The sequence below is a fragment of the Equus asinus genome, chromosome 25 (assembly GCF_041296235.1).
Source record: "Equus asinus isolate D_3611 breed Donkey chromosome 25, EquAss-T2T_v2, whole genome shotgun sequence".
NCBI lineage: Eukaryota > Metazoa > Chordata > Mammalia > Perissodactyla > Equidae > Equus > Equus asinus.
In genome coordinates, this window is record NC_091814.1 from 48,828,445 (window position 1) to 48,852,312 (window position 23,868).

General features: G+C 38.8%; 1 long non-coding RNA gene across 4 annotated transcripts in view; it reads right to left on the reverse strand.

The window, feature by feature from the left end:
• Positions 1-3,707: 3,707 nt before the first annotated feature.
• The window catches only part of LOC106838689 (uncharacterized), a 275,810-nt gene continuing 255,649 nt past the window's right edge, over positions 3,708-23,868 (reverse strand). The window contains exons 4-6 of one of the 4 annotated variants that reach the window (XR_011498183.1): positions 22,900-22,989; positions 19,174-19,241; positions 3,708-4,230 (exon numbers count right to left, since the gene is read on the reverse strand). This is a non-coding gene — a long non-coding RNA (uncharacterized lncRNA). Of the gene's footprint in view, positions 22,990-23,868 lie in introns of all 4 variants that reach the window. The other 3 variants (XR_011498182.1, XR_011498184.1, XR_011498181.1) reach the window with 3 other exon arrangements.

Consider the following 23,868-nt stretch of genomic DNA (forward strand, 5'->3'; position numbering starts at 1 on the left):
ATCAGATTATGCCTGAGTTGAAATGGGTCAGAAGAGTCCCACTTGTACTCTCATATGTCTAAAAGGGATCTGGGAGGCCTACAATAAAATACAGAAATGCAAAACCCCAAACCATCATCACAGGAGCAATAAAATAAGAGCTTAATACAAAGGCAGAGGGAAAGGAAAGTTATTGTTTAGAAAAGTTGGGCTTAAGAATATTGTTACAAATGAATGCAAAAGATTGCTTTTAATTTCTTGAAAGTCAAGGAAAACTAGAGAAGCGTGAAGGGAATAGAGTTGTTTTATGTATTTTTTTTAATGCACACTGTTTTGTTAGGAGAAAGAAACTTTTCCCCAGCACTGAGCTCTAAGCAGACTCCGCCTCCAGGTCCACAAGGAATGCTCTAGAGAGCAAAGTGCATACTCTTCCATTCATTTTATTTGAATCTACTGGTTTCTGTTAACAGTTACCAACTTTAAGGATTCAAACAGTTTAGTTATCACTCTAAGACACACAGCAGTATTGGTGATTCCCGTGACACAGTTTGGGAAAGTAGGCTAGAAGGTTTATGTGGCCTTCTTCAAGATCCCTTCCTGGGATCTTTGTCTGGCAACAGAAAAATGAAAATTCAATGAACAGGTCCATTCTATTAAACCAACTTCCTCATTGCTTCAATTGCATAATCAGAGAGGGAATTTCTGATTTCAGTGTCTGGAGAGATTGTTTCCACCCAGCTTTGGTGTTGTCCAGGGACAACACAGGGGTGGCATGTTCTTCACACTGGGCCTCAATGCGCGGAGTCTGAGCTGGACTGAAGTGAACTGGTGAGTTTAAGTTTCTTGGAATGGAAGACATCTAGAGAAACTCTTCATCTTCCCTCCCTGCCTTTGGGTTATACCTCCTATCTGATGGATTAGTTTCTGAGGGGAATGTGATGACCAAGAGTCCAGGGTCTGACATGATGCTTGGCTCATAGTCCTAATTATCTATTGAGTGAACAAATAAAGGAATCATAAATTTATTTGAGTGTTCACATGAACTTAGCATTATCATATTTATTCTGGATAACAGAGTCCAGTGGACAAAGCCTTCAGTCTCCCCTCCCATCACCTACTATTCTCAAGTGCTCTCCTTTTTCCCCATCAAAATCTGTTCTTAGAATATTGTTAACGTATTTAAGAAAAAGAACCTTATAAATTCACTTGTGCTAAGGGAAAATGGCCAATAAGCTACCTTGCATCACTAAAACAGGACAAAATCCTATTTGTTTTAAGTCTTCCCTAGGAAGATACACCAAGAAGCAACCTCTTTACAATATCCTAAGGCAAAACAATTTATTCAATGATCAGTGGCAGAGTTTTTCAAAGTGAGGTCGGTGGAATTTACATCGGATTCACCCAGCATGTTTGAAAAAAAAGGTGATTCCTAGGCCCCATTCACAGTCTACTGAATAAACATTTCTAGGAGTGAGGCCTAGCAATCAAATTTTTCACAAACTCTGATCCATACGTTATTCTTAAGCACCCTACAGTTTAAGAACCACTGCTTTATGGCATGCAACTTTGAATTTCAGCTGAGTATTTCTCCAAGTATTTAAAATGAGTCAAAGCTTCTAAACAAATTAAAAAAAAATCAGTAAAACAAAACCAAAAAAATCAAGAAAGCAAAACCAACATTGATGGCACCCACGAGATTTACCATAATCCATCTCTCATCACAAAAGCAAATGGCCTTCTATCCTCTATTTGGGTCTGAACGAAGGTCAGGCTCTTCACTTTTCATAACCTAATAGCAACATTGGCACTTTAACATCGGCAATCTAAGGCCTATGAGCCTTGCCACAATCAATATCACATTATCTACCTGTTTGCTGCCAACTTTCAAATATTTATCTCTAGCCCAATTTGTTTTTCTTTGCTTCAGACTTGTAAATCCAACTGCTACTCAACAATTTCACACTGGAGGTATAATGGACACCTCAAATTCAACATGTCCAAAATGAATCTCTTAATGTTTCCCCAAATCAGCTTTTCTTGAAGCCCCCTTCGTTTCACTTGTGTTGCTTGGGCCAAAAACCTCTGAGTTGTGGAGTCATTCTTGACTCCTGTCTTTTACCCATCTTATCTGTTAGGAAATCATATTTTCTTTACCCTCAAAGAGAATCTGATCTCTTTTCTGTTCTCACTTATCTGTGTCACCAGGATTATTTCAATCACTTCGTAACCAGTTTCTCTGCTTCTACTTTTGTAGTCAGACAAACTCATTTTCAAATCTCAGTTTTGCCATTTACTACTTATTTGGGTCTTGGACAAATTACGTGCTCTCTCTGAGACTTAATTTCTTGTTTTGTTTACTATCCAATACTATTTACTGTTGTTTTGTTTACTATCCAATGCCTGATCCATAGTTGGAGCTTAATAACTATTTGTCGAATCAAGGAATAAATTTAAAATAGGTTTAAAATACCGACTCATGTATGTAAAGTTCCTGATACATAGGAGACACTAAAATGGTGGCTGCCATTGATTTTATTTTTATTAAAGATTTGGATTTATTCCTAAGTTTTTGAACTTTGTCATTTCTCAAGTTGAGATATTTATTTAACATCTCTCTTATTCTCTTTCCTTCCCAAGATAAGCCCAAAGATAAATAAACATTTTATTTATTCAATACTTTATCATTAGTACCTAAAATAGTGTTTGGAATATTGAAAGAGCTCAACAAATGTTGAAATGAATGAAAAAAAAGGACAGTGATTCTTGGTTGTAATGACCAGCAAGACATAGGATACATATGTTGCAAACAACCTCTCAGATTAGCGTATTCACTTCTGTTCCTCTAGGTTTTTTAAAACTCTGAGTAATGGATGGAAAATTCTAAGTACCTAAATGACAAGTGCTCAAGAAAAGGTGGCTGCTATCACCACCGTACCCATACCACCATCATCATCATGACAGTCATCATTTCATTATACTCATTTCACCAGAAGCATCATCCCAGAACACATTAGCTTGCTTTACCACAGTAACGTTTTCACCAAATTGTAAGTTAAGCTTGTGCCGTTGACTTTTATTGAATATGTTTATTAGAAACAGCCATGTGCATCTTCTCGAAATGATTCTTAGAACGATATTTATTGTGTTGCTTATCATTCTTTATGGCAAAAACAGTCAGGAAAACTGATCTTTCATGAACTTGAAGCCATAACTCTATGGGAATTTTTTTCCTCATCTTTTTCTACAGATCAATAAAGAGTTCAGTAATATGTGAGATTATTTGGAATGCTTTCCCTCTGCAAAGGCAATATATGTCTCTAGAACCTTGAATCTGTTATTAATTACTCCAAATGAATATTTTTGGAAACACGAACTGTGGTTTCTGAGCACAGAGGTTGACAGATGCTATCTCAGGTGGTGAGTTGCTTTTTCAACAAGGCTTTTCAGAGTGGTTATTTCAGAGTGGTGAAATTACCATGTCTGAAATTCAGTCTTCAGGTTTATAGATCAGAAACTGAATTTTATCAAAGTCTTAGAGTTTATAAAACTCTCAGGGACTGCATAATCAAATTCAAAAGAGAGTGAGAAATAAACTAAGGTGGAAGTTTATTGATCAGTACATTCTCTCTGTGAAGGAACATTATATGGGTGTTCAAATTATAACCAGAAAGTTATTGGCAGGCATGGAATCCAAGCCAAGGTGATTAGGAATGAACAAACAAAGGCTTCAGATACCAAATACATCTTTTATTCATTGAACAAATATTTCCTGGGGACAATTATATCTTAGATATTATGCTAAGTACCAGTGGGGATACAAAAATGAAAAGATATAATGCTTGTCTTCAGGCACTTTAAAGTTTAGCAAAGAAACAGGTATGTAAACAAATAATCAGAAGAGTTCATGTATGATACTTACTTTAATGGGAGCAAATTAGTCCACAAAAGAGGTGAAGGAGAACCTGAACAAGTACAATGGCTTGGTGATGGGGATAGGGAATAGATCGAGAGAAAAATTTATGACAAAAAAATCATTGGTCTTTAGTGATTGTGGTAGATACCATTTGGGTTTCTGCCAAGCTCAAAATGATTTCCTTATCAGACTTCCTTATCCACAGAGTGTGTTTCAGCAGCTTCATATTCACCATGTTAGTCCATTCTCTTCGCCAGAACTGACTTGTTCAGGATTAACTACCCAGGGTGACTGGAGAAGATAAAAATTTGGGAGCTATGGGGTAGCTCATATTCCTCCTGTAAAGTGGATTAAGAATCAGAGAAAGTCAATCTGGCTGAGACAGAAGAATGAAAGAGATATTTAGAGAGAAGCATAAATGAAAGATAGGAACTGAACTGTTCTCAACCCATAAGACCCTGCTGTGTTCTTGTCCTTGGATTCTATGAAAATCACTGTCCCTTTATGAAAAATTCCCTCCCCCCTCCCTCAGTTAGCTTTAGTTGGTTTCTTTTCATTGAAATCAGAGTCTTAACAAATAAAGTGATTGATTTAAGGTGAGGGATGAAGAAAAGGAAGGACCTTCTTGGACTTGCTGAAGAGGATGGTGGTGTTTTCACTTAGGGGATATAGCAGGAAAAAGTAGAGAAAATTTGGGGTGGTTGAGACAATCATTTAAGTTTTATAAATGTATGGTTTGAGATGTTTGTAAAATGTTCAAGTGGGCATTAGTAGGATGCAGTCGGAATTCAGGAGGAGTTGCATGTGACAGAACGAATATTTGAAAGTCAACAGCCTTTAGGGTGAAGTTACCGGAGTGCATGAAATCACTATAGAAAGGGTTTAGAGTGAAAAGGGAGAAAACAACTGAGACCTAACAAGCGCCAACATTTGAAGACAGGCATAGGAAAGGAATCCTAGAGAGTGGCAGTCAGAGACAATGAGATCAACTGGAAGCAAGTGGGTCCACAGCAATAGGCTGAGAGAGATTAAGAATGAGGGAGTGGACAACAATGTTAGAGGCTCCAAGAAGTCAAATATAAGAATTGAAAATTGCTCATTGGATTTTGCTGGTAGATAAGTGTTGGTGACATTAGCAAGATCATTTTCAGTGATATAACGGGAGAAGAATACAGATTTCAAGGAATGAGGAACAAGTGGGAAGTATAGTTGCCAGATGAGGAGTATACGGAAAGTGAGACAAGTTATACTACTCTTTGTAGAATCTTGGTTGTGAAGAAAAACGTTGAGGAGTGGTAGAGAGTCATCTCAGGGTAATCTCAGAACTAAGGGAGAGAAAGAGGCATCTACCTGGCAAGCAGACTAGGGATTAATCCTGGCTGGTCAGGGCAACTTCTTCCCAGCAGAGTGATCAAGACACATAGTGTGAGCCAGCCTTGGACAATACAATGAGCTGGGCAAATCCAATTCCCTTTCTTAGGAATTTATCTAGAATATAGGGGGGAAAAGTACCATTTGCAGTGGAGAAGAATTTAAACAATGCCATGGAGCTGTTGACAGGCAGGAAGAATAAAGCTGATGTAAGAGAAAAAGCAGGTACTGCCATATGAACAGGAGAGAGGGAGGGAGAGACGATGCAGCTTGATGGAAAGAAAATATTGAAAACAGTCAATTCCCAGAGATGGTGCTGACATAATTTCAGTTCCTGTTCCAGGCCTTGTGAATCATTTCAACAAACCACTCTTTCTCCTTGAGTTAGTATAAATGGGTCTCTTTTCTTTCAACAAAATGAGGTCCATCAATTCTCTAAGATATCTTTTCAAGATATTTAAAAACCTCTGCTATTTTCTAGTCTGTATCATTTCATGGGAGGCAATTGAGTGCTATGGTTAGGAGGCTGGTCTAGATTTAGATAGGCCTGAACTTAAATCCTGACTCTGCTGCTTACGCTTTGTGTGAGCTTGAGAAATTTGTGTAACTTCTTTGAGGCTAGGTGTTCTCATTTGGGAAGTAAGGAAAATTATTTCTACTGCCTAAGATAGTTTAAGGATTAAAATAAAAGAATGTATAGAAAAAGCTCAGCTCAGTGTCTGGCAATAGAAAGTTCAATAGATGCCAATTATTTTTATGTTATTAGTTTACAACTAACTCTGTTAGGTAGCCTTTTCTCTGTTTTAAATTTCTGGGGTGTTTTTTAGCTTCAGCGAGTTCCTCCTGGAAAGCAAGTACACATTCAGCCTTTTCACACTTTATATATTTGCATACTGATGTTGCATGGTGTTTGGAATGATGAATGCTGAGAAGATTCAATGTCTATGGCTTGTGCTTAGTAGTTGCCTTTTCTTAGATGTTCTCTAGAAATGGTGAAATGGAGAATATACTTTAAGTTACAAACATAATGATGTCTCAATTTATTTTATATAAAGAAAATATGTAGGGAGGCTGGCCCAGTGGCATAGTGGTTAAGTTTGTATGCTCTGGTTCAGTGGCCCAGGGATTGCCGGTTCGGATCCCTGGCGTGGACCTATGCCCTGCTTATCAAGCCATGCTGTGGCAGGCATGCCACATATGAAATAGAGGACGGTGGGCACAGATGGCAGCTCAGTGTCAATCTTCCTCAGCAAAAAGAGGAGGTTTGGTGACAGATGCTAGCTCAAGGCTAATCTTCCTCAAAGAAAAAAAGGAAGAAAGAAAATGTCTAATCATTCATTCATTCATTTACTCCACAAATATTTGTAAAAGTTTTCCTAGGTACAAAGTGCACCTAGGTGGTACAGACAATGGGAAGACAGACATTGTGATTTAGGAAGCTACCTTTGGTAAGAGAGAGAGATGGATTCAAATCACAGAATTATAGAGTTGAAAGGTATCTCATACAAGGATAATTAATCCCAAACCTCTTATTGACAAATGGGGAAACTGAGACACAGTGAGTTTAAGAAGTGATGTAGGAATTGAGATCTGGAATGTCCAAATCCCAGCCCAATTCTTTTTCTGCTAGATCATCCAATACGGTAAAGACTGAAGCAAGTGCTATGATAAGCATAGGGCTATAATCAAGGAGTAACAAATTCTAGCCAAATGAGAAAAGGGGGAAGTATTTGAATTTGTGTGTGATGAAAGAGTAGGAGGCAGGCCTCCAGGCAGAGGATGAAGTGTGAGCAAAGGCACGGAAGTGTGGAGGAAAGCACATGTGATCTCATGGCCTGGTGAAGGCCATGTGTGAAGATAGGAGATGGGAACTGACGCTGGACAAAAAGGTGGCCAAATCTCAAGCAGCTATTTTGCTGCTGCGAGGAATCTCTGCTTTTACTATTTAGGGGCTTTTTGTATTTTATTTTAGAAGCGTATGGCTTGATGGGACGTGTTTCAGAGAAGGCAGCTCAGGTGGCATGGTAAAAGATGGATGGGAGAGGCAGAGCAAGACCAGCTAAGAGTCTATTGGGTTAGTCCAGGCTGTGAGTGGTCTGCAGTGGCAGGAGCAGTAGAGAGGAGGGTAGGCGCTGCCGCAGGAGCGATAGTAAGAAAACGTGGATCTTGAACAATAAGACATGGTTGTAACAATGATGGTTTTAGTTATAGCTAAAACACTCGTTTCAATATTTTGGATAGTTTTGTTTTAGCAATAAATGGATAGAATTATTTCCATTAAAATAATCAGGTGCATTTTGAAGTTTCTGTAGTTTAAAAAACATAAGAAGGTGTCTTTCAAAATCTTTTAACGCAGTCAAGAAACCAGCCTTCGAAACTAGTCCAGGTAGCTTCCTTGCTGTGATCTCTTTGCCTTCCACAATCACCTAAGCAGAAGTGACGACTCTGTCCTATGTACTATGTACTGGAAATGTATATGTTATTACAGTAAGTATTTGTATAAAAATCTTTTTTCCCTAAACTGCTATAACCACCTTGAGAATAGGGATATGATTTTACTTTGTTTCTCTCATGTCTGGCGCAGTTCCTGGTCTGTGTGTATTACCAAAGCCTTCTGTGTACACTCCTTTCCTGAGTACTTGGCAAGATCCTTTAAGTGACTCTTAGTTAGGGACGTGACTACTCAGAACATCAACGAGTACACCTGTATGTATTTCTCCATCTTTTTTACAAGGATGGCAAAATTGTTTGGTAAAATCCATATGTGCTAGGTCTACAAAGTCCCTTTCCCATGCCAGCAAAACACATATGCCAAAACAGGAAATGTGTGGGGGTTCGAAATGATTTGTTATTAGTGAACCCACCCAGGTCCTAAAATATCACCACTTCCTTTTCTGTTTTAAGAGTCTTTTAAACCTTCTATTTTGGAATCTTTTGCGTGTTTGAGGCCAACCACTTTGGCGTGTAGTTTGTAGAATTATAAAACAGCTCTTAGTTATTGAGATCTTACCATGTGCTAGGTACTCTTCTAAGCACCTTCTGTGTAATCCTCACTACAACTTCTTTGAATGTATCTTCTTATTCTCCCATTCTACAGATGAGGAAACTGAAGAACAGAGATGCTCGGTAACTTGGTTAATGTCACCCAATAGCAAGGAGTAAAGCCAGAATTCTATCTTGGCAGCCTAAATCCAGAGCCCTTGCTTTCAAACAAGCCATGCTGTCTTTCATTGAATCTTTCCTCTTAAAATTGGAAATCTAAATAATTTTTACCAATTTTTAGTCGTCTGAAATTTCTCTGGTTCTCTACTGTCTTCAAAATTTTCCCGGGCATTATGAAATCTTAGTAAATTTTTTTAGCAAATTGAAAAAATTCACCAGAGTCAACAGAGCCAAACTCATTCAAAATGACAGGAAGTTCTAGCATATTCTTTTCTTTTATCTGTGTTGCCCTTTCCAGTTTGTACAGCATTTCATTGACAGATGTCTCAGTCTAAATGCTATTCTTTCTGTGAATCCTCTTCTAGACTCCCCATGCAGATTTGGGTATTTTTTTAAGTTATATTTTCCCTGGGTTTTGTACTCACCTCTATTACTGTAATTATTTTAGTATATTTTATTATATATTTTATACTCATTTATTTGCATGCCTATCTTCTTCCTGGGCTATCAACCTCTTGCCAGAAGAGATTATATCTCCTCATTAAAAAAGGCTCAGCACGTAGCAGGTGTTCACTAATATTACAGACAGAAAGTGGCAGAAAGCAAAACAGTTCCTGAGAAACTCAAGTTTCTCTGTCATAAAAGTTAATGTGACACTATTATGCCCAAGGAATCAGGCTCTTATCCTTTCCTTGTTAGTCTTCTTTAAACAAACAGGTAAGAAACAAAAGCACAAGTAAAGCAAACATTTTCTTGCTTCAGAATTTCTCTTTTGACATACCTTGTTCATTTCGGGCTATAGCTTTCCTGGTTCTATTCTGGGGGGTTTGTGCCACTGTTTTGAAATTGTCTTGGTTGTGTGCCCCATCTCCCAGTTTTTGTTTCTACACTGCTGGGTGTGAGCCCATCAGAAAATCTGTTTCTGTAGCCACATATATCCTTCTATACACCCTTCTTTACTTACTCATCTGGGTGATATGCTATTGTAGTGTCAGGAATTTCTTTCTGACAGTTTCCCATCTTTCTTGATCTGCTCGCTGTCCCTCTTCCATTTGTACTTCATTGAATTCTGTCTAATTTTGTTCAAAGTTTTTGAAATATGCCTTCTCCAAAATATAGGGATTATGACCAGTGACTCCTTTCATTGGATTTACATGATAATCTCATATGTGTTTTCATACTCATAACTTTAACTAGCATATGAAGGACTGAAGCTGGAGGAATTCAGTAAAGTGCTGAAGGGAAGACATCTAAGTAGCAGGGAACTGCTTACAACCAGGTCTGTCTGATACTAAAGCACGTACTCTTAATCCATGTTACACAGTATACACTCATAAATTCTACATGAGGTGTCACAGAGCCCCATTGTGTAAGATAAATGTGAGCGCAAGCTTGCCCAAGGCCAGTCAAGGGGTAGTACCTAAAAGAACTGGAATTAGAAGCAGTTTCTGACTGCTAGGTCAGTGCTAGGTCAGTGCTTTTTCTACTATGTCTTGATATCCTCTATTACTGGGATTAGGTAGAGAGAGTAAACACTGATTTGGTATTTTATATAGTACTTTGAAGGATTAGAATGAATTTTTAGCATGTGGAAGGGTACAGCACTGCTAGAAACAAACATTACCTTGAAAAAAGATTGGCCTCTCATCCTTTACTCCCTGTCTTCATTCACATGGGGTGGGAATAATTGGTGTGTTCCATAAAAGGTTTTGCTGATGCAATCTTAAAGTTTTATGCAGATGGAACTATCAGTGGTTCCCTTTCCAGAGTTATTGTTAACCTATCCTCCTTCTCATTTTTCCACTTCTGCTTTCATAATGAAAATAAAGAACATTTCATAGAAAAAAAATGAGAGTAAAGGAAAAATTTGCAGAAACTCATGTTCACGAACTTTGTCTGAAGCTATTTAAAAAATCAAAGATCTATTAGGGAATACAGTTTAGTCTACTGATTGACCCCCTTTAGTTATATTGGCTTTGTCTTATATTCTCCTTCTTCAGCTTTCTACTACTTCAGTGACAGTCTTCCCATCTTTGCTGATATCCCTTTCTCTTAACATCTATCCACTATCTCATTCCAGAGTAAGTCTAACCCCTTTCCCATATAATGATCTTTCCAATTTTTGAAGAGTGTTAACAAGAACCACTAAATCTTCTCTCCCTAGGCCAAACATCACAGTCATTATAGGATGGTGCAGATGAAAGAATGGAGGTCTAGGACTCAATGACCTGGCTCTGCCACTTGTTAACCATGCTATCTTGGTGAAGGCACTTAATTTCAGCATTACCATCTATAAAAATGGATATAATAGCATTTATCTCATAGGATGATTATGGGGGTCAACATCAATATCAGAGAGTGTGTCAGACTTGCATATTATAAATTGGTATGTAAATATGATCATAGCTGTCCTGCCCCTGCCTGCAGTCCTGTTGTGGTTATACTTAAACTGGAATAAAGCACTTTGGAATGGGGCTGATCTGTATAAATCTGTATAAAAGGGAGATAATTTGCTCTCTCAATGAAAACACTATTCTTCTTTAGTATGCCTAAAGTAGCAGTGGACGCTGTTAGTAGCTATGCTGGCTCGTCTTAAACTCGAGATCAACCAAAACACCCAGATCTTTTTCTCAGGTCACCTCTATTTTGTTCATGTGCGCACCTGGTATTTACCCTAGATTCAGGAATTAATATTTGTGCCAGTTAAACTTCACACTGTTGATCTTGGCCCACTGCTTGAGTATGTTGAGGATATTTAGAATACTGAATGAGTCTTCTGGATAAGTTTCACTACCCAGATTTGCGGCATGTACAAATAGATCAATTTTCTTTCCAATATCCTTTGCCTATGGCTTGTATAAGATGTAGGTTTGTCCTCTACTTTTCCGCTGCAGGAGTAGAAGAATCTGCACTTATAGATGTAAGAGGTCTTGAAATACTTTGAGATGGGATCTTCCAGGGTATCTGACTCCATAATCCCTTGAAATGTCTAAGAAAAGCTCCATTGTTGGCATTTTTTGTTACTATTATTGGATTGGTGGCATGGGGAAGAAGTATTACGTGGTTTATTTTTCTTGCCAATGCTTGTGAGAGGTCTCTACTTTTTGATGAAAGATTGATAATGCCCTACGGAAGATGATGATCTGAGAACTTTCCATTTTGGTTATTGCAATGATGAAAGAAAAGAGCCTGACTCATCTCATTTCAAATTCTGAAGACCTTTCCACATGAGCACATGAGCACATGAGCACTTCCCCTTTTCACAGGATGGAGAAGCCTATATTTATTTGTCAGAATTTATTTTCTATGTTGTCTTTCCATACCCCAAGACTTAACAATTCTTAATATCACCTTAACATCATCTCAAAGATGAAGATAAATGAATTGGGTCCAACATGAAAGTGTCCCACTATAGATAGACCAAGTGATAAAAAGACAAAGCTTCTCAGGAGTATTATTATAGATAACCAGTAAGCAAGTAGCCAGGGAGAGGGCAATGAGTAGGATTGGCTTTGGTACTTGGGCTTTAAAAATATGCACACAGCTCTTTTTCTGAGCCTTCTTGCTCACCTGGGCATTTCATTATAACTCTTCCCATGTATTCCAATTCCTTAACCTTTTTTTAATTGAGATATAATTGACATATAACATTATATTAGTTTCAGGTGTACCACATAATGATTCAATATTTGTATGTATAGTGGAACAATGATCACAACAAGTCTAATTAATATCTTTCACCAGACACAGCTAAAAAATTTTTTCTTATGATGAGAACTTTTAAGATCTACTCTCTTAGCAACTTTCAAATATGCAATACAGTATTATTAACTATAGCCACTATGATGTGCATTACCTCATCTTTAGTGTTTAATGACTTCAAGATATCTTTAATTTCTACCTTTATACCCAACCTTTCTCCTGTGCTTTCAAACACGTTTAAATGTCTTTATCTTGAAAAAACTTTCTTTGATCCTGGTACCTAGACTCTAGCAATAGAGGAATTGAGCTTTTCAAACCAGAATCTACACACCCTTTGCTTCTACTTCCTGGTCTTTCAATCGTATGTGGAGCTTGTATTCCACCTCCATCATCAAAGTGGAAATGTTAAGGTCATCCATGACATCTCAAATGGCTTATTCTCAATTCTCTTATTCTTTGACTTCTTTATAAGATTAATGTGATTGACTATATTCCTGAAACTCTCCCTGGTCCTTTACCTCCAAGATAGTTTACTGTCCTAGTTTTTTTATGCTACCCTAATTTTAGTCTTGCCATTGCCCTTAAAATAAATTACAAGGTTCTATATGATTTTGGTCCTTAGTCTAACTCTCCAGCTTCATCTCTTGACTTTTCCATCTTGCATTTTACACTCATCATGCCAAAATTCTTTTGGTTTCTTGATGAGTACTATTTGTCTTCACTCAACTTCGGTCCTTGGGACATGATGTTCTGTCCCCCAGGAGTACTCCTTCCCACTTCTGCTTTAGCTGACTAACTCCTTACTCATCCCTTCTATCTCAGCTGAAATATAAATTCCTTGAGGAGGCCTGTCAACCTTTAAAGTAGGTTCTCTGCTCTTTGATTTCAGAGATTCATATCCCAACATTTATCTTGTTTTATTGTTATTATCTTTTTAACTGTCAGTTACTTTCATTAAGCTATAGGTTTTGTAAAGATTTGGTTTATTGCTATATCCTCCCAGAGTTTGGCACACGTAATTATTCATTAGTGGTTATTGAATGAATGGATGGATAAATGAATGAGTGGCCATCCATTCCCTATCATCTCTACTGATTTCTCTTCTTCTGGCCTCTCAAGTATAAAAATAGGGATAATTATATCTTTTATAACCTATTCCAATATTGTGAGGATTAAATGAGGTAAGGTATATAAAATGACATTTATAAATTATAAAGAGATATGCTGGGATGTCATTTGCTATTATTACTGTTTCTTCACTAACAAGACAGTTTCTTATCTGTGGTGAAGAATGCCTTCAGAAATATTTGTATTAGGACAGATGTTGTTCAAAAGCATAAACTTGCAATGAGTAGTAAATAGCTCCAAGATCTAATGTGCAGTATAGTGAACATAGACAACAATATTGCACTACAATCGTCAAACTTGCTAAGAGACTAGAACTTAATTATTCCAACCACTTAAAAAAGGATAATTACGTAATGTGATAGCGGTATTAATTATCACTGCAATAGCAATCATATTACAATTTATAAATGTATCAGATTAACATGTTGTACACCTTAGATTTACACAATGTTATACATCAAGTATATTTCAATAAAAAAAAGAAATATTTGTTTCAGAATTCTCAGGGACTTCTGAGATTGGCCAAGTTTGCGTTATTCTGATTAACCAAAGATTCAAGAGTACTTGGATGAGAGTTGTAAAATCACTGACATCCTTGTGGAGGGTTCTCAGGATAACTTGAGATTTGCATTTTGCAATCTTAACTCAGGTCATAGAAAAATTTCAACAAAATGATTCCTACCTAATGTTATCCTACCTTGAAAGTGAATCCATATTAAACAATGTCTTCCCTCATGCAATAGGTTCCTCTTTGTGAATTCTGTTTTGATGAGAGAAAATCATCCAACTTCTTTCTCAATTAGTTTATTGCAGAAACAGAAAGATAGATTTGAGAAACTACAAACCAGGAAGGGTTTTTATTTCCTCGTGTTCAGCTCCTGTTTGGAAGGAACGCTTGGAGGGCTTTTGGACATTCTCCAACAGTAGAAAAGGAATGAATATTATTTTTCAGAGATTATCTTAAGGAAAATCTAAATACAAAAAGAAAGTAATTTCTCCAGACAGTGCAGTCTCAGAATTAGAAACAGAAATAAGATAGCAATTTCTTGATACCCACTTCAAGAAGTTAATCACTCAGCTGTTTTCACAGGTCATGTTGATCACAACACATTCCAAAATACTATCCAATTCTAAGTATTTCTATCGGACTTTGGTCTGATCAGATAACATTTAAGAAAAAATCATCTATATGAGGCCCTGGAAATTTCCTTCTTGTACAGGAAAGAATCTCTGTTTCAGAGTGGAGCTTCCAAATTCAGAGTCCAAAGAGAAGGTGTCCAGAACTCCAGGTGGCTGACTTACCCTCTGGAGCTGGGCAAGAAGAATGACTAACAATAACTAATATCTACTGAACATTTAATTGGTACCAGGTGCTGTTTTAAGTACTTTATGTAGATCATCTTATTTACTCCTCATAACAAGTCCATATCAAATAAAGAAACTGAGATATAGAGAAGATAAGAACCTTGTCCAAGTTCACGCAAGAAATAAGTAGCAAAGCCAGGTTACAAACTCCTGTAGTTTGACTTTGAGACTGAACTCTTCACCCTTCTGCTATGTCAGCTCACTGATCAATGTAGATTATAAGCCTCAGTTAAGGAACAAAATCCTTTCAAGATACCACGTTAGTGAGAGGGGAGTTATTGCCCTGACTGAGAGTAACTATTATAATGCATACCAGTAATTGAAATAAAAATCACAAACGAAGGTGTCATTTAATCAAATATTTATTGAATACCATGTAATCAATCTCTAGGAGAAATGGAGGGAACTACAAAATCAATGGGAACAAGTCCATGGCCTGAAGAAGCTTGCAATCTGAAGGCAATTCAAGAGATATCAAGGAGACAGATATACCCTTTGGGAATCTGCCACCGATGAAACATGTCTGTAATCACCAGGAAATGGAGTTTCTACATGATTTCTGACACCAAGGTGTCCCCCTATGGAGTTAATACCAAAGTTTTTGAGGAAAAATATCTGTTTTCTTTTCTTTCTGATGTTGTGGGACAACTTCTTGGCCTTTTGGATCTCAAGGACACAGTCAATCCATGACGCAGGAGATATATTCCAGAGGGGGAAATATGATTGGATGAGAAACCTCCCTATAATTGCCCTTGTGTATAATTTGTTACTTTTTCCTTGGCTGCATTAGGGAAAGTGATGGTAAATTCTACTCTCTCTTTTCTCTTGGGGACTCCAGAAGACTTTATGTTTGAAAAATTTTCACTTAAGATAGAGATACTAAACAGACCTTCAGGATGAGAGGTTCTATCTAGAACAATCCATCAACCATTACATTCTAAGTGCTTAGGACAAATTCAACACAACATAAGGACCAGGTGAGGGTCTTAAGAAAAATAGTACATAAGCACAGTCCCTCATCCGCAAGGACTTTGCAGTTTGATTAGAGACAGAGAGTGCTTATACGAAACACTAGAAGAGCCAGACAATAAGATGCAGAGTGGATATTATCTCTAGGTGTTTTTAGAAAGGAGGGGTGAGTGAGAGCTGTGCAGGAAAGGCTCCCAGAAGGAAGTAGAGGTGAGGGTGTATGAGTGCATTGTGTGCTTGTGGGCAGGAGTGGAGGGAGTGGCTATTAAAAAGCATGAGGCTCAGGATTCTGCCATGGTGTGATAGCCAAAGGAGACATGTGTGTCTTCAGTTTGAGGAATTTCTTTTGCCACCGTGACTACATCATTCCACCTCACTTCTGTTCTCTTCTTGGCAGAACTGCCGATCGACCTAAATACAATGCCACTGGATGGTGTGTCCTTTTAAACACCGGGACAAATTTGGACAAGATAAATTAATTTTAGTTAGTTCTCGAATTGGTGATAAAAAGTGCTAAAATCCAAAGAAAAATAAGGCAATACCCATGTTGGAGAAAGCTATGCAAGTGCTTTGGGGGCATTTTCTTAACGTTTATGCACTAGGCCTCTAGAAAAGGCCACCAAATTGTCACCTTTATCCTAGCTACTTTTTAGGGACCTTGGGGAATTTTCTTTAAAGGTAATATTGCAGTTTCTTAATAATTTATTTGTGACACACATTTTCTTAATAAATCCAGTAGTGTCTTGTTCTTCCTCTTCTAGGTCCCTATTTGATTTTAGAATGCTCATTTTTCTCTTTTCTCTATAGAAATTTTTTTTAGGGGGGAGAAAAAAGACTTCAGCCTGATGTGCACAAGAACTTCTGGAAAAACTGCTAAATTCTGTATTTAGAGGGAAGGAATGGTTTTCTAGGGATAAGAACATGGTCTCTTCCTTGAATGTGGCAAAATTGTGCAACTTAATTAACTAAAGGTCAAATGAGGAAGAAGTAATGTGGTCTTTTGTGCACTTTCATCTCCCTCCTTAGCACCCTTTCCCATAATCTGAGCCCTTCCTTCCATCACATGAGACACATAAAGCAGTCCATTGTGTGGTGTCACCATCTTGTAATTTCCCAATAAATACCTGAAACTCTAACCTAACCTGCGCTCTCCTCTTTAGCAAAATTACCCTGTGTGAGTATAAGACCTTGCTCATCGCTAGCTGGCATTTTGGAAAAGACTTCATGATTTAATGGGGACATCCAATCTTTTTCAGTTTAAAGGAAACATTAACCTAAACTTAAGGAGTTTAATGGCACTGTGTTGGGTGGAGTAAGCATGCATGCATTCATTCATTCATTCATGATCTGCTTTGTCCTAGAAAGAATTTCAGGACAAAGGCTAGAAACTCTTTTGGAATCTTTCTCCTTTTCTATTTGTTAATATTCAATAGGCATCAGCCACTCTATTAAGCACTAGGGTGCAAAGATGAATGTGGCACGTGGGGCATAGTCTCTTGTCCTTGGAGAGCTCACAGTCCAGCCAGAGAAATATACATAAAAACCCTACTTATGCATTGTATCAGGACCCAGAAGCAGGTGAGAACTTGTATTCTGGTTGTTGAAGGGAAAAAGACCTATGTGATTTTTGCTGAGAAGAGGGAATATTGAGAAAGATAATTCTCTTTTTTGCCTCTTTCACTGGGGAAGTGTTGAACGAGAACTAAAATTAAAACCAAAAGAGTTGAATGCTGGTTTTACCATCTTGAAGCAGAAAGGCAGTTGGTGAAATCTTTTCTAGAAAGCAGCCTCCCATTGGGAGCTGAGGTCAGTGTGCAGAGGCCATGCACTTAATGCACAAGGGTGCTTGAAAGTCTGAGCCTTTGTTCCTGGTCAGCAACAGGGTGGGTTCAAGCACACCATTCTTGGTGTGAACAACCCTTCTTCACGATGGATTGTGGTGCTGGTGTGCGGTGGGAGTGAGAGAGAGGACTAAGGAAAAATGAGAGCTTTCTGTGCCAGGCCATCACTGCAGCCCTAAAAACAAGGTAAAACACCCAACACACAGTATCTAGCTCCTCCTGGTTCCTCACTGACTTTATGCAACTCCCCGAATAATAGTCTCAATAGTCTCAATTCTCCTGTCATTTGACCTCACCCTCTTCCTCAGTCCCCTCCCCCAGTCCCACACACCTACTCTGCACACTTCAGCCTTTGTGGTTTTAGTTCCCACTATTTGGAACACCCTTCTCTAAACCTACCAATCCTCCAAGGCTCAGCTGAATTCCTCTTGCTCAGGTCCTTTCCATCACGGAACTAAAGCCAACCTTGAATTCCCTTACTGTAGGACTCCTACCTTGGAGGTTCGCATTACTATTTAGATACTTATAACTTTTTAATCACTTTGGACATGCTCATGTTGTCTTCCAAACTTGGCAGAAAGAGACTAAGTCACAGAACTCTTTTACATGGACAATACAAGGTACAAGGGCCAGCCCTGTGGCCAAGTGGTTCGTTTGCATGGTCTGCTTCAGTGGCCCAGGGTTTTGCTGGTTCAGATCGTGGGCGCAGACATGGCACCGCTCATCAGGCCATGCTGGGGCAGCATCCCACATAGCACAACTAGAAGGACTTACAACTAGAATATACAACTATATACTAGGGGGCTTTGGGAAGAAGAAGAAGAAAAAAAAAGAAGAAGATTGGCAACAGATGTTAGCTCAGGTGCCAATCCTTAGGGAAAAAAAAAGAAGAAGATACATAGCACTTGGCCCATAACTGGGCCCTATAGATAGATGCTTGCTTGATTGACTCTGTGCAGCCTGTACCGTCAGACAACTAGAATGAGTGGAGTAGAGACTCAGGACTGAGGGAAGATGCAAAGATAACCCGGTGATGATCATGATGGGTGGAACCCTCAGAGAGCCACTTGCTGGCTATGAGTGCACGTCACAGCTTGCTTATGGGTGTCCTGCTGAAAATTCTATTCCTAAGGAAAAGAAATCTATATTCAGAGGGATAAGCATGGATGATCTTCAAGGTTCTCAGCCAGAGACAGGCCGAATGTCAAAATATGCTAACAGCGCCTCCCTGCTCAGTCCTTGCCTGGCCCAGTCATCCTTTTCCTCTGCCAGCTCTGATATCAATAATACTTTACATGAAAGCATGAGGTCAGTGTGCTTCATTCACATGGATCTTGGGGAAGCTTGCAAAAGAAGGGAGCATATTTTCTACTCTTTCACAGTCCATAACATACTTGTGACCTTACTGGAATGCTCTGGACCCACCCAAGACAGGAAATTAATTTAGTGTTGTTAGTGCATCATAGCATTGTTTCTGAAGATGAGACTTTTTGTGGTCTCAAGGATGAAAGCTATTCAGCCACCCAAGTAGGAGCTAACATCTGGAGAAGTAAGAGCTGCTGCTGTAACTTATCTTGGATAATATATCAAAGTTGAGGATGTGACATGTAGGAAAATATTCTCCCTTTGACAAGAAATAAAACCATAATTAGAAAACGTGGGGAGGACATTCTATAAATCCTCTCTCATTTCCTGAGCACCCACAGAGAGTGCAAAGGTCGAGATACTGGAAGTTATACTCACCAGGGCCTGGCCAGGCTGAGGATTTCTCAATAATCTGGGGCTTAGTGTGTGTCCTTCTATCACAGCACCTGTAATTAGTTTCATTCAGTTGGACAAGATAAAATAATAGGGTCCCAAGCAAAAATTCCAAGAAAAATCCCCTTTCTTTTTGATGACAACATTAATAATGATAAAACAATAGCAACTAATTGAGTGAGTACTCTGTGCAAGACTCTGGTCTTGGTACTTTACATATTCTAGTTCATTTAATCTTTTTTTTTTTTTTTAAAGATTTTATTTTTTCCTTTTTCTTCCCAAAGCCCCCCGGTACATAGTTGTGTATTCTTCATTGTGGGTTCTTCTACTTGTGGCATGTGGGACGCTGCCTCAGCGTGGTCTGATGAGCAGTGCCATGTCCGCGCCCAGGATTCGAACTAACGAAACACTGGGCCGCCTGCAGCGGAGCGCGCGAACTTAACCACTCGGCCACGGGGCCAGCCCCATAGTTCATTTAATCTTCACAGCAGATCTCAAGGTAGTCACTGGTCTGCAGATCCGTAAACAGAGGCACAGAGTGGGTGAAATACTTGTCTAAGGTCACGCAGCATATTAATTAAAGGAGGTAGGCTTCAGGCTCCAGAATCCACTCAAATAAGTGAAATAAAAAAATAGATCCTTAAGCTTCTAGAGGATGGACTCTAAGCCTTCTTTATCCACAGGACCTTGTGCAGTGCTTGCATGAAAGCAGACATTTAATAAATTTGTGACTTGTGGGTGGATCAATGGTAGAATGATCGGAGACCTCACCCTTTCATGTGCTCTCCTTGCTGTGGTGATATTTAAACTCAGGGTAGTCAGGTTTTCTTGACATGAGGCTCCTAGGTAGTTTTAAAGGAGTGAGGCCATTTAATTTTTTTGCATACTTCCTATGCTAGGAAAGCCCAGAGAGAGTAGAAAGCTTGCAATGAGGCCATACTGCAGCCAAGTTTTCTGCTGTTGTAAAGGCCTTCGTTTCAGGTGTTTTTTTTACATGAGATCCTAGACAATACTCTCATGGTGAAGATTACCTTTTGATTTTTTTTTTCCCTTTTCTTCCTCTTCTGTAATTTTATCTTTTATCTTCTCCTTTCTTTTTCTCTTCTCTGCACTTTCCATTTAGAGCCAGAGTTATCTAAAGTGTCTTAAAAATATTGTCATTCACAGGGCTGGCCCAGTGGCATAGTGGTCTAGTTCATGTACTCCACCTTGGCATCCCAGGGTTCACTGGTTCGGATCCTGGGTGTGGACCTAGCACCGTTCACCAAGCCATGCTGTGGTGGCATCCCTTATAAAATAGAGGAAGATTGGCAGAGATGTTAGTCAGCAACAATCTTCCTCAAGCAAAAAGAGGAAGATTGGCAACAGATGTTAGCTCAGGGCTAATCTGCCTCACACACACACACATAAAAATTATATATATATATAGTCACTCATATATATATACGTATCTTTTTAACCTTAAGGCCTAATTCTGTGGTTGTGTGATTTACACACACAAGATCTCTAAGGAGGGTGTTAAGATACATAGCTAGAAACCTCAATCTAATCCTCAGCTCAAGTGAACTTAGATTGAGCCAAAGATAGTAATTCATCATTTTAAATGATGTCTCTGACTTGTAAACTGTTATTATTTGATCAGAATTAAAGCGCTTAGCCTGAATGAGAGCCAGGTGATACCTGACATGGTGAAGAACAGTCTAAATAGACACAAATATAGCAACTAGATGATTCTGAAAGACATGTATTTTGGGTTTCTGAAATTGTCTATGACATAACCCTGTTCTCACCAGATATTTTTCACATCAGAAGTATAGAGTTCACAATAAAAGACTAACAATTTTCTGTAAAATTCTGCTTGCTCTGCCCTCCATATGATATAACAGGTAGCAAAATTCTGCATGTAATCAATACTGTCTGAAAATACCAGGAAGGTACAGTTGTATGGAAACACTTTCTCTTATTTACTCTGATTATGAAGTTTTGTCTTTCTGGCTCCTGTACTCCCTTGAAAGTGCTTAGGCTCCAGTCACAGAAGACCTCCAAATAGTCAAATAAAGGACACTTCACAGTCTTTACCTTACTTGACATCTCTGAGGTATTTTATGCCATTGACTACTTCTCTCTCAGTAGCTTAGCTTCTGGAACATGACTCTCTCAAGATTCCTCCCTCATCTCTCTGACATCTCCTTTCCAGTTCCATTACAGGCTCACTCTTAAAAGCTGTCATTCCTCAAAGTTCAGTCCTTGGTCTTCTTTTCTCCTCGTTCCTCAGTTTCTTTGGGTAATCTCTTCCACATCAAGAGCTTCTGGTATTATCTGTATAGTGATGACGTCCAAGTCTGGATCTCATGCCCAAATCTTATCCCCAAGTGTCAGAACTATATAACTAACTGCCCCCAGGACATCTCCATATGGATGTGCCACAAAATCTTAAGTTTAAAAGTTCCCTAGATGAACTTACCTCCTCCAACCCCTAATATTTATCTCCCCTTGGATTCTCTCTTTTGGTTGACCAGAACTCCATCCAACCTAAAAATCCATGCAATAAAGCCAAGAATAATCCCTAAACCCTTCCTCCCCCTCACACTCCTTACCCATTTAATTACCTCTTAAATCTTCCTCAAAATAGATTCTTCCTATTCATGCCCACTACTACTGCCTTGGTTCAGGCCTTGCTGGTCTCTTATCTAGAATATCATACTAGATTTTTAACTGGGCTCCTGGACAACCCCTTCCTTATTCCTACCCGTTCTTTGCACTGTTGCCAGCATATGCTTCTAAAACACAAATCTATTCACTGCCTCAGACTTTGAAGATACTCTCGTTGCCCAGATAACAAAGTCCAAAGTCCTTAGCATGGTTTAATATTGAGAACTTTTTTGGTACAAGTGAAGGAAATTCAATTTAAATTGGCTCAATTAGAACCCATGGTCAGGAACTGATCAAAAGCTTCAGGTACAGGGCTCAAGTGATATCACCAGGGCTCCATCTTTCTTTCTCTAGCTCTCTGTCCCTGGCTTCTACTTTCCTCAGTGCATTTACCTAACTTAGCAGACAACTTGTAGTCAGCTGGAGAAGGTAGCTATTTACAACTCCAGGCTTACATGATCCACGCAGTTCAAGATTCTAAAGGAAAAATGACCCTCTATCCCAATTTCCATATGTCAAATCAGGAAGGGCTCTTGTTGGTCTAGTTTGGGTCTTGTGCATTGAACTGATCACTGTAGTCAAGGAAGATAGAACCCTAGACTGAGTAGCTAGGGTCAGTGACTTGAGTCATTGTCTGTCTCTAGGAGGTTTCCATGAAAGATAGACTACCCAAGGTCACAAGCAGGAAAATGTAGTTCCCCAAAGAAAATTAGGGTGCTATCATCACTTTAAGGAGGAAAAGGTGTTGGTCAGGCAAAAACAACACAAGTATACTCCCCATGACATACACATCTCTCCATGATCTTGATTGCTCTCAGTCTCTCCCTTCACCAGTCCTTTCCATTACCGGACTATTTGTAGTGTCCTGAATGTGCCAGTCCATTTCAGGCCTTCATGTCTTTGCAAGTGCTTTCTCTGCCTGGAATATCTGGTGGGCTAAGTTTTATTCCTCTTTGTAATTCCAACTGAAATATCTTCTTCTCTGAGAGGCCTTTGCTGACCTCCATCTCACAACTTGATTACTTCCTTCTTTGTGCCACTATTACGCATAGTACTTACCAACATCATTATGCTTTTTTCACTCCATGCTGCAATTATCCATTTATATGTCTGTCTAGCACAATAGCCTGGGAGAGTACTAGTGGATCCCTAAAATATAGAAGAGATGCAGAGTAGGTATTCATTAAATTATTGCATTAATAAATATTGAGTCAATGATTATATGAATGGCTGAGTTTTTCAGTGGTAGAAATAATATATAAAGCTTATAATTTTTTTCTGGACATCAGGAACATCCTTCAACTCATCCTTTGTTCCTTCAACCTACCTCTCTGCACATGCATACACATTACATATGTGCAACAATTCCTCCAAAGGGAAAAAGAGCCATCTCCTTAGGGACACACAGTGGTTATCCTTACTGATAGTTCCTTTATGCCCTTATCCAACCAGAAGGATAACATGTAGATCTTTGAAATGCTTTTTCTGTTTGGATGGGTGGAGAAGTGTGAAGTAAGCAGAAGGCCAAAGGGTGTCTGAAGGTGGGAGATAGGGGTGGCAAATGGAGGGAAAAGGATGAAGGAGAATGACAGAATCTCAAATGACAAACTTCCTGGGCATTTCACTTTTGCTCACGGTTGGTCAAGTTTGTTTCAACGATGGGAGAATGGTGTAAGAAACTTCTAGTGCCTGCATCACATGGCTCTGCCTTGTGTGATATAGAAGCAAGTTTAGTTTCGCTCAATACAACTAAATTCTTCTCAAAGAATTGTTGTTCTGGGAAAATGCATTAGTAGTATAGGAAGACTGGATTTGCCAAATAGAACTTGTGTGACCTTACGTCATCAGTCACTAAATTCTCCACGTCTACTTAATCTCCCATCAAATGGAGAGCATTAATCCTGCTTTGGCTTTCATTCTCAAAGGGTTATATGAGATTCTCAAATGAGATTTGTCTGAAAGCATTTTGTAATGTGTTAAGTGCAACAGTGAGTCATTAATACTAGAGAATGGCTACAACTCCTCTGT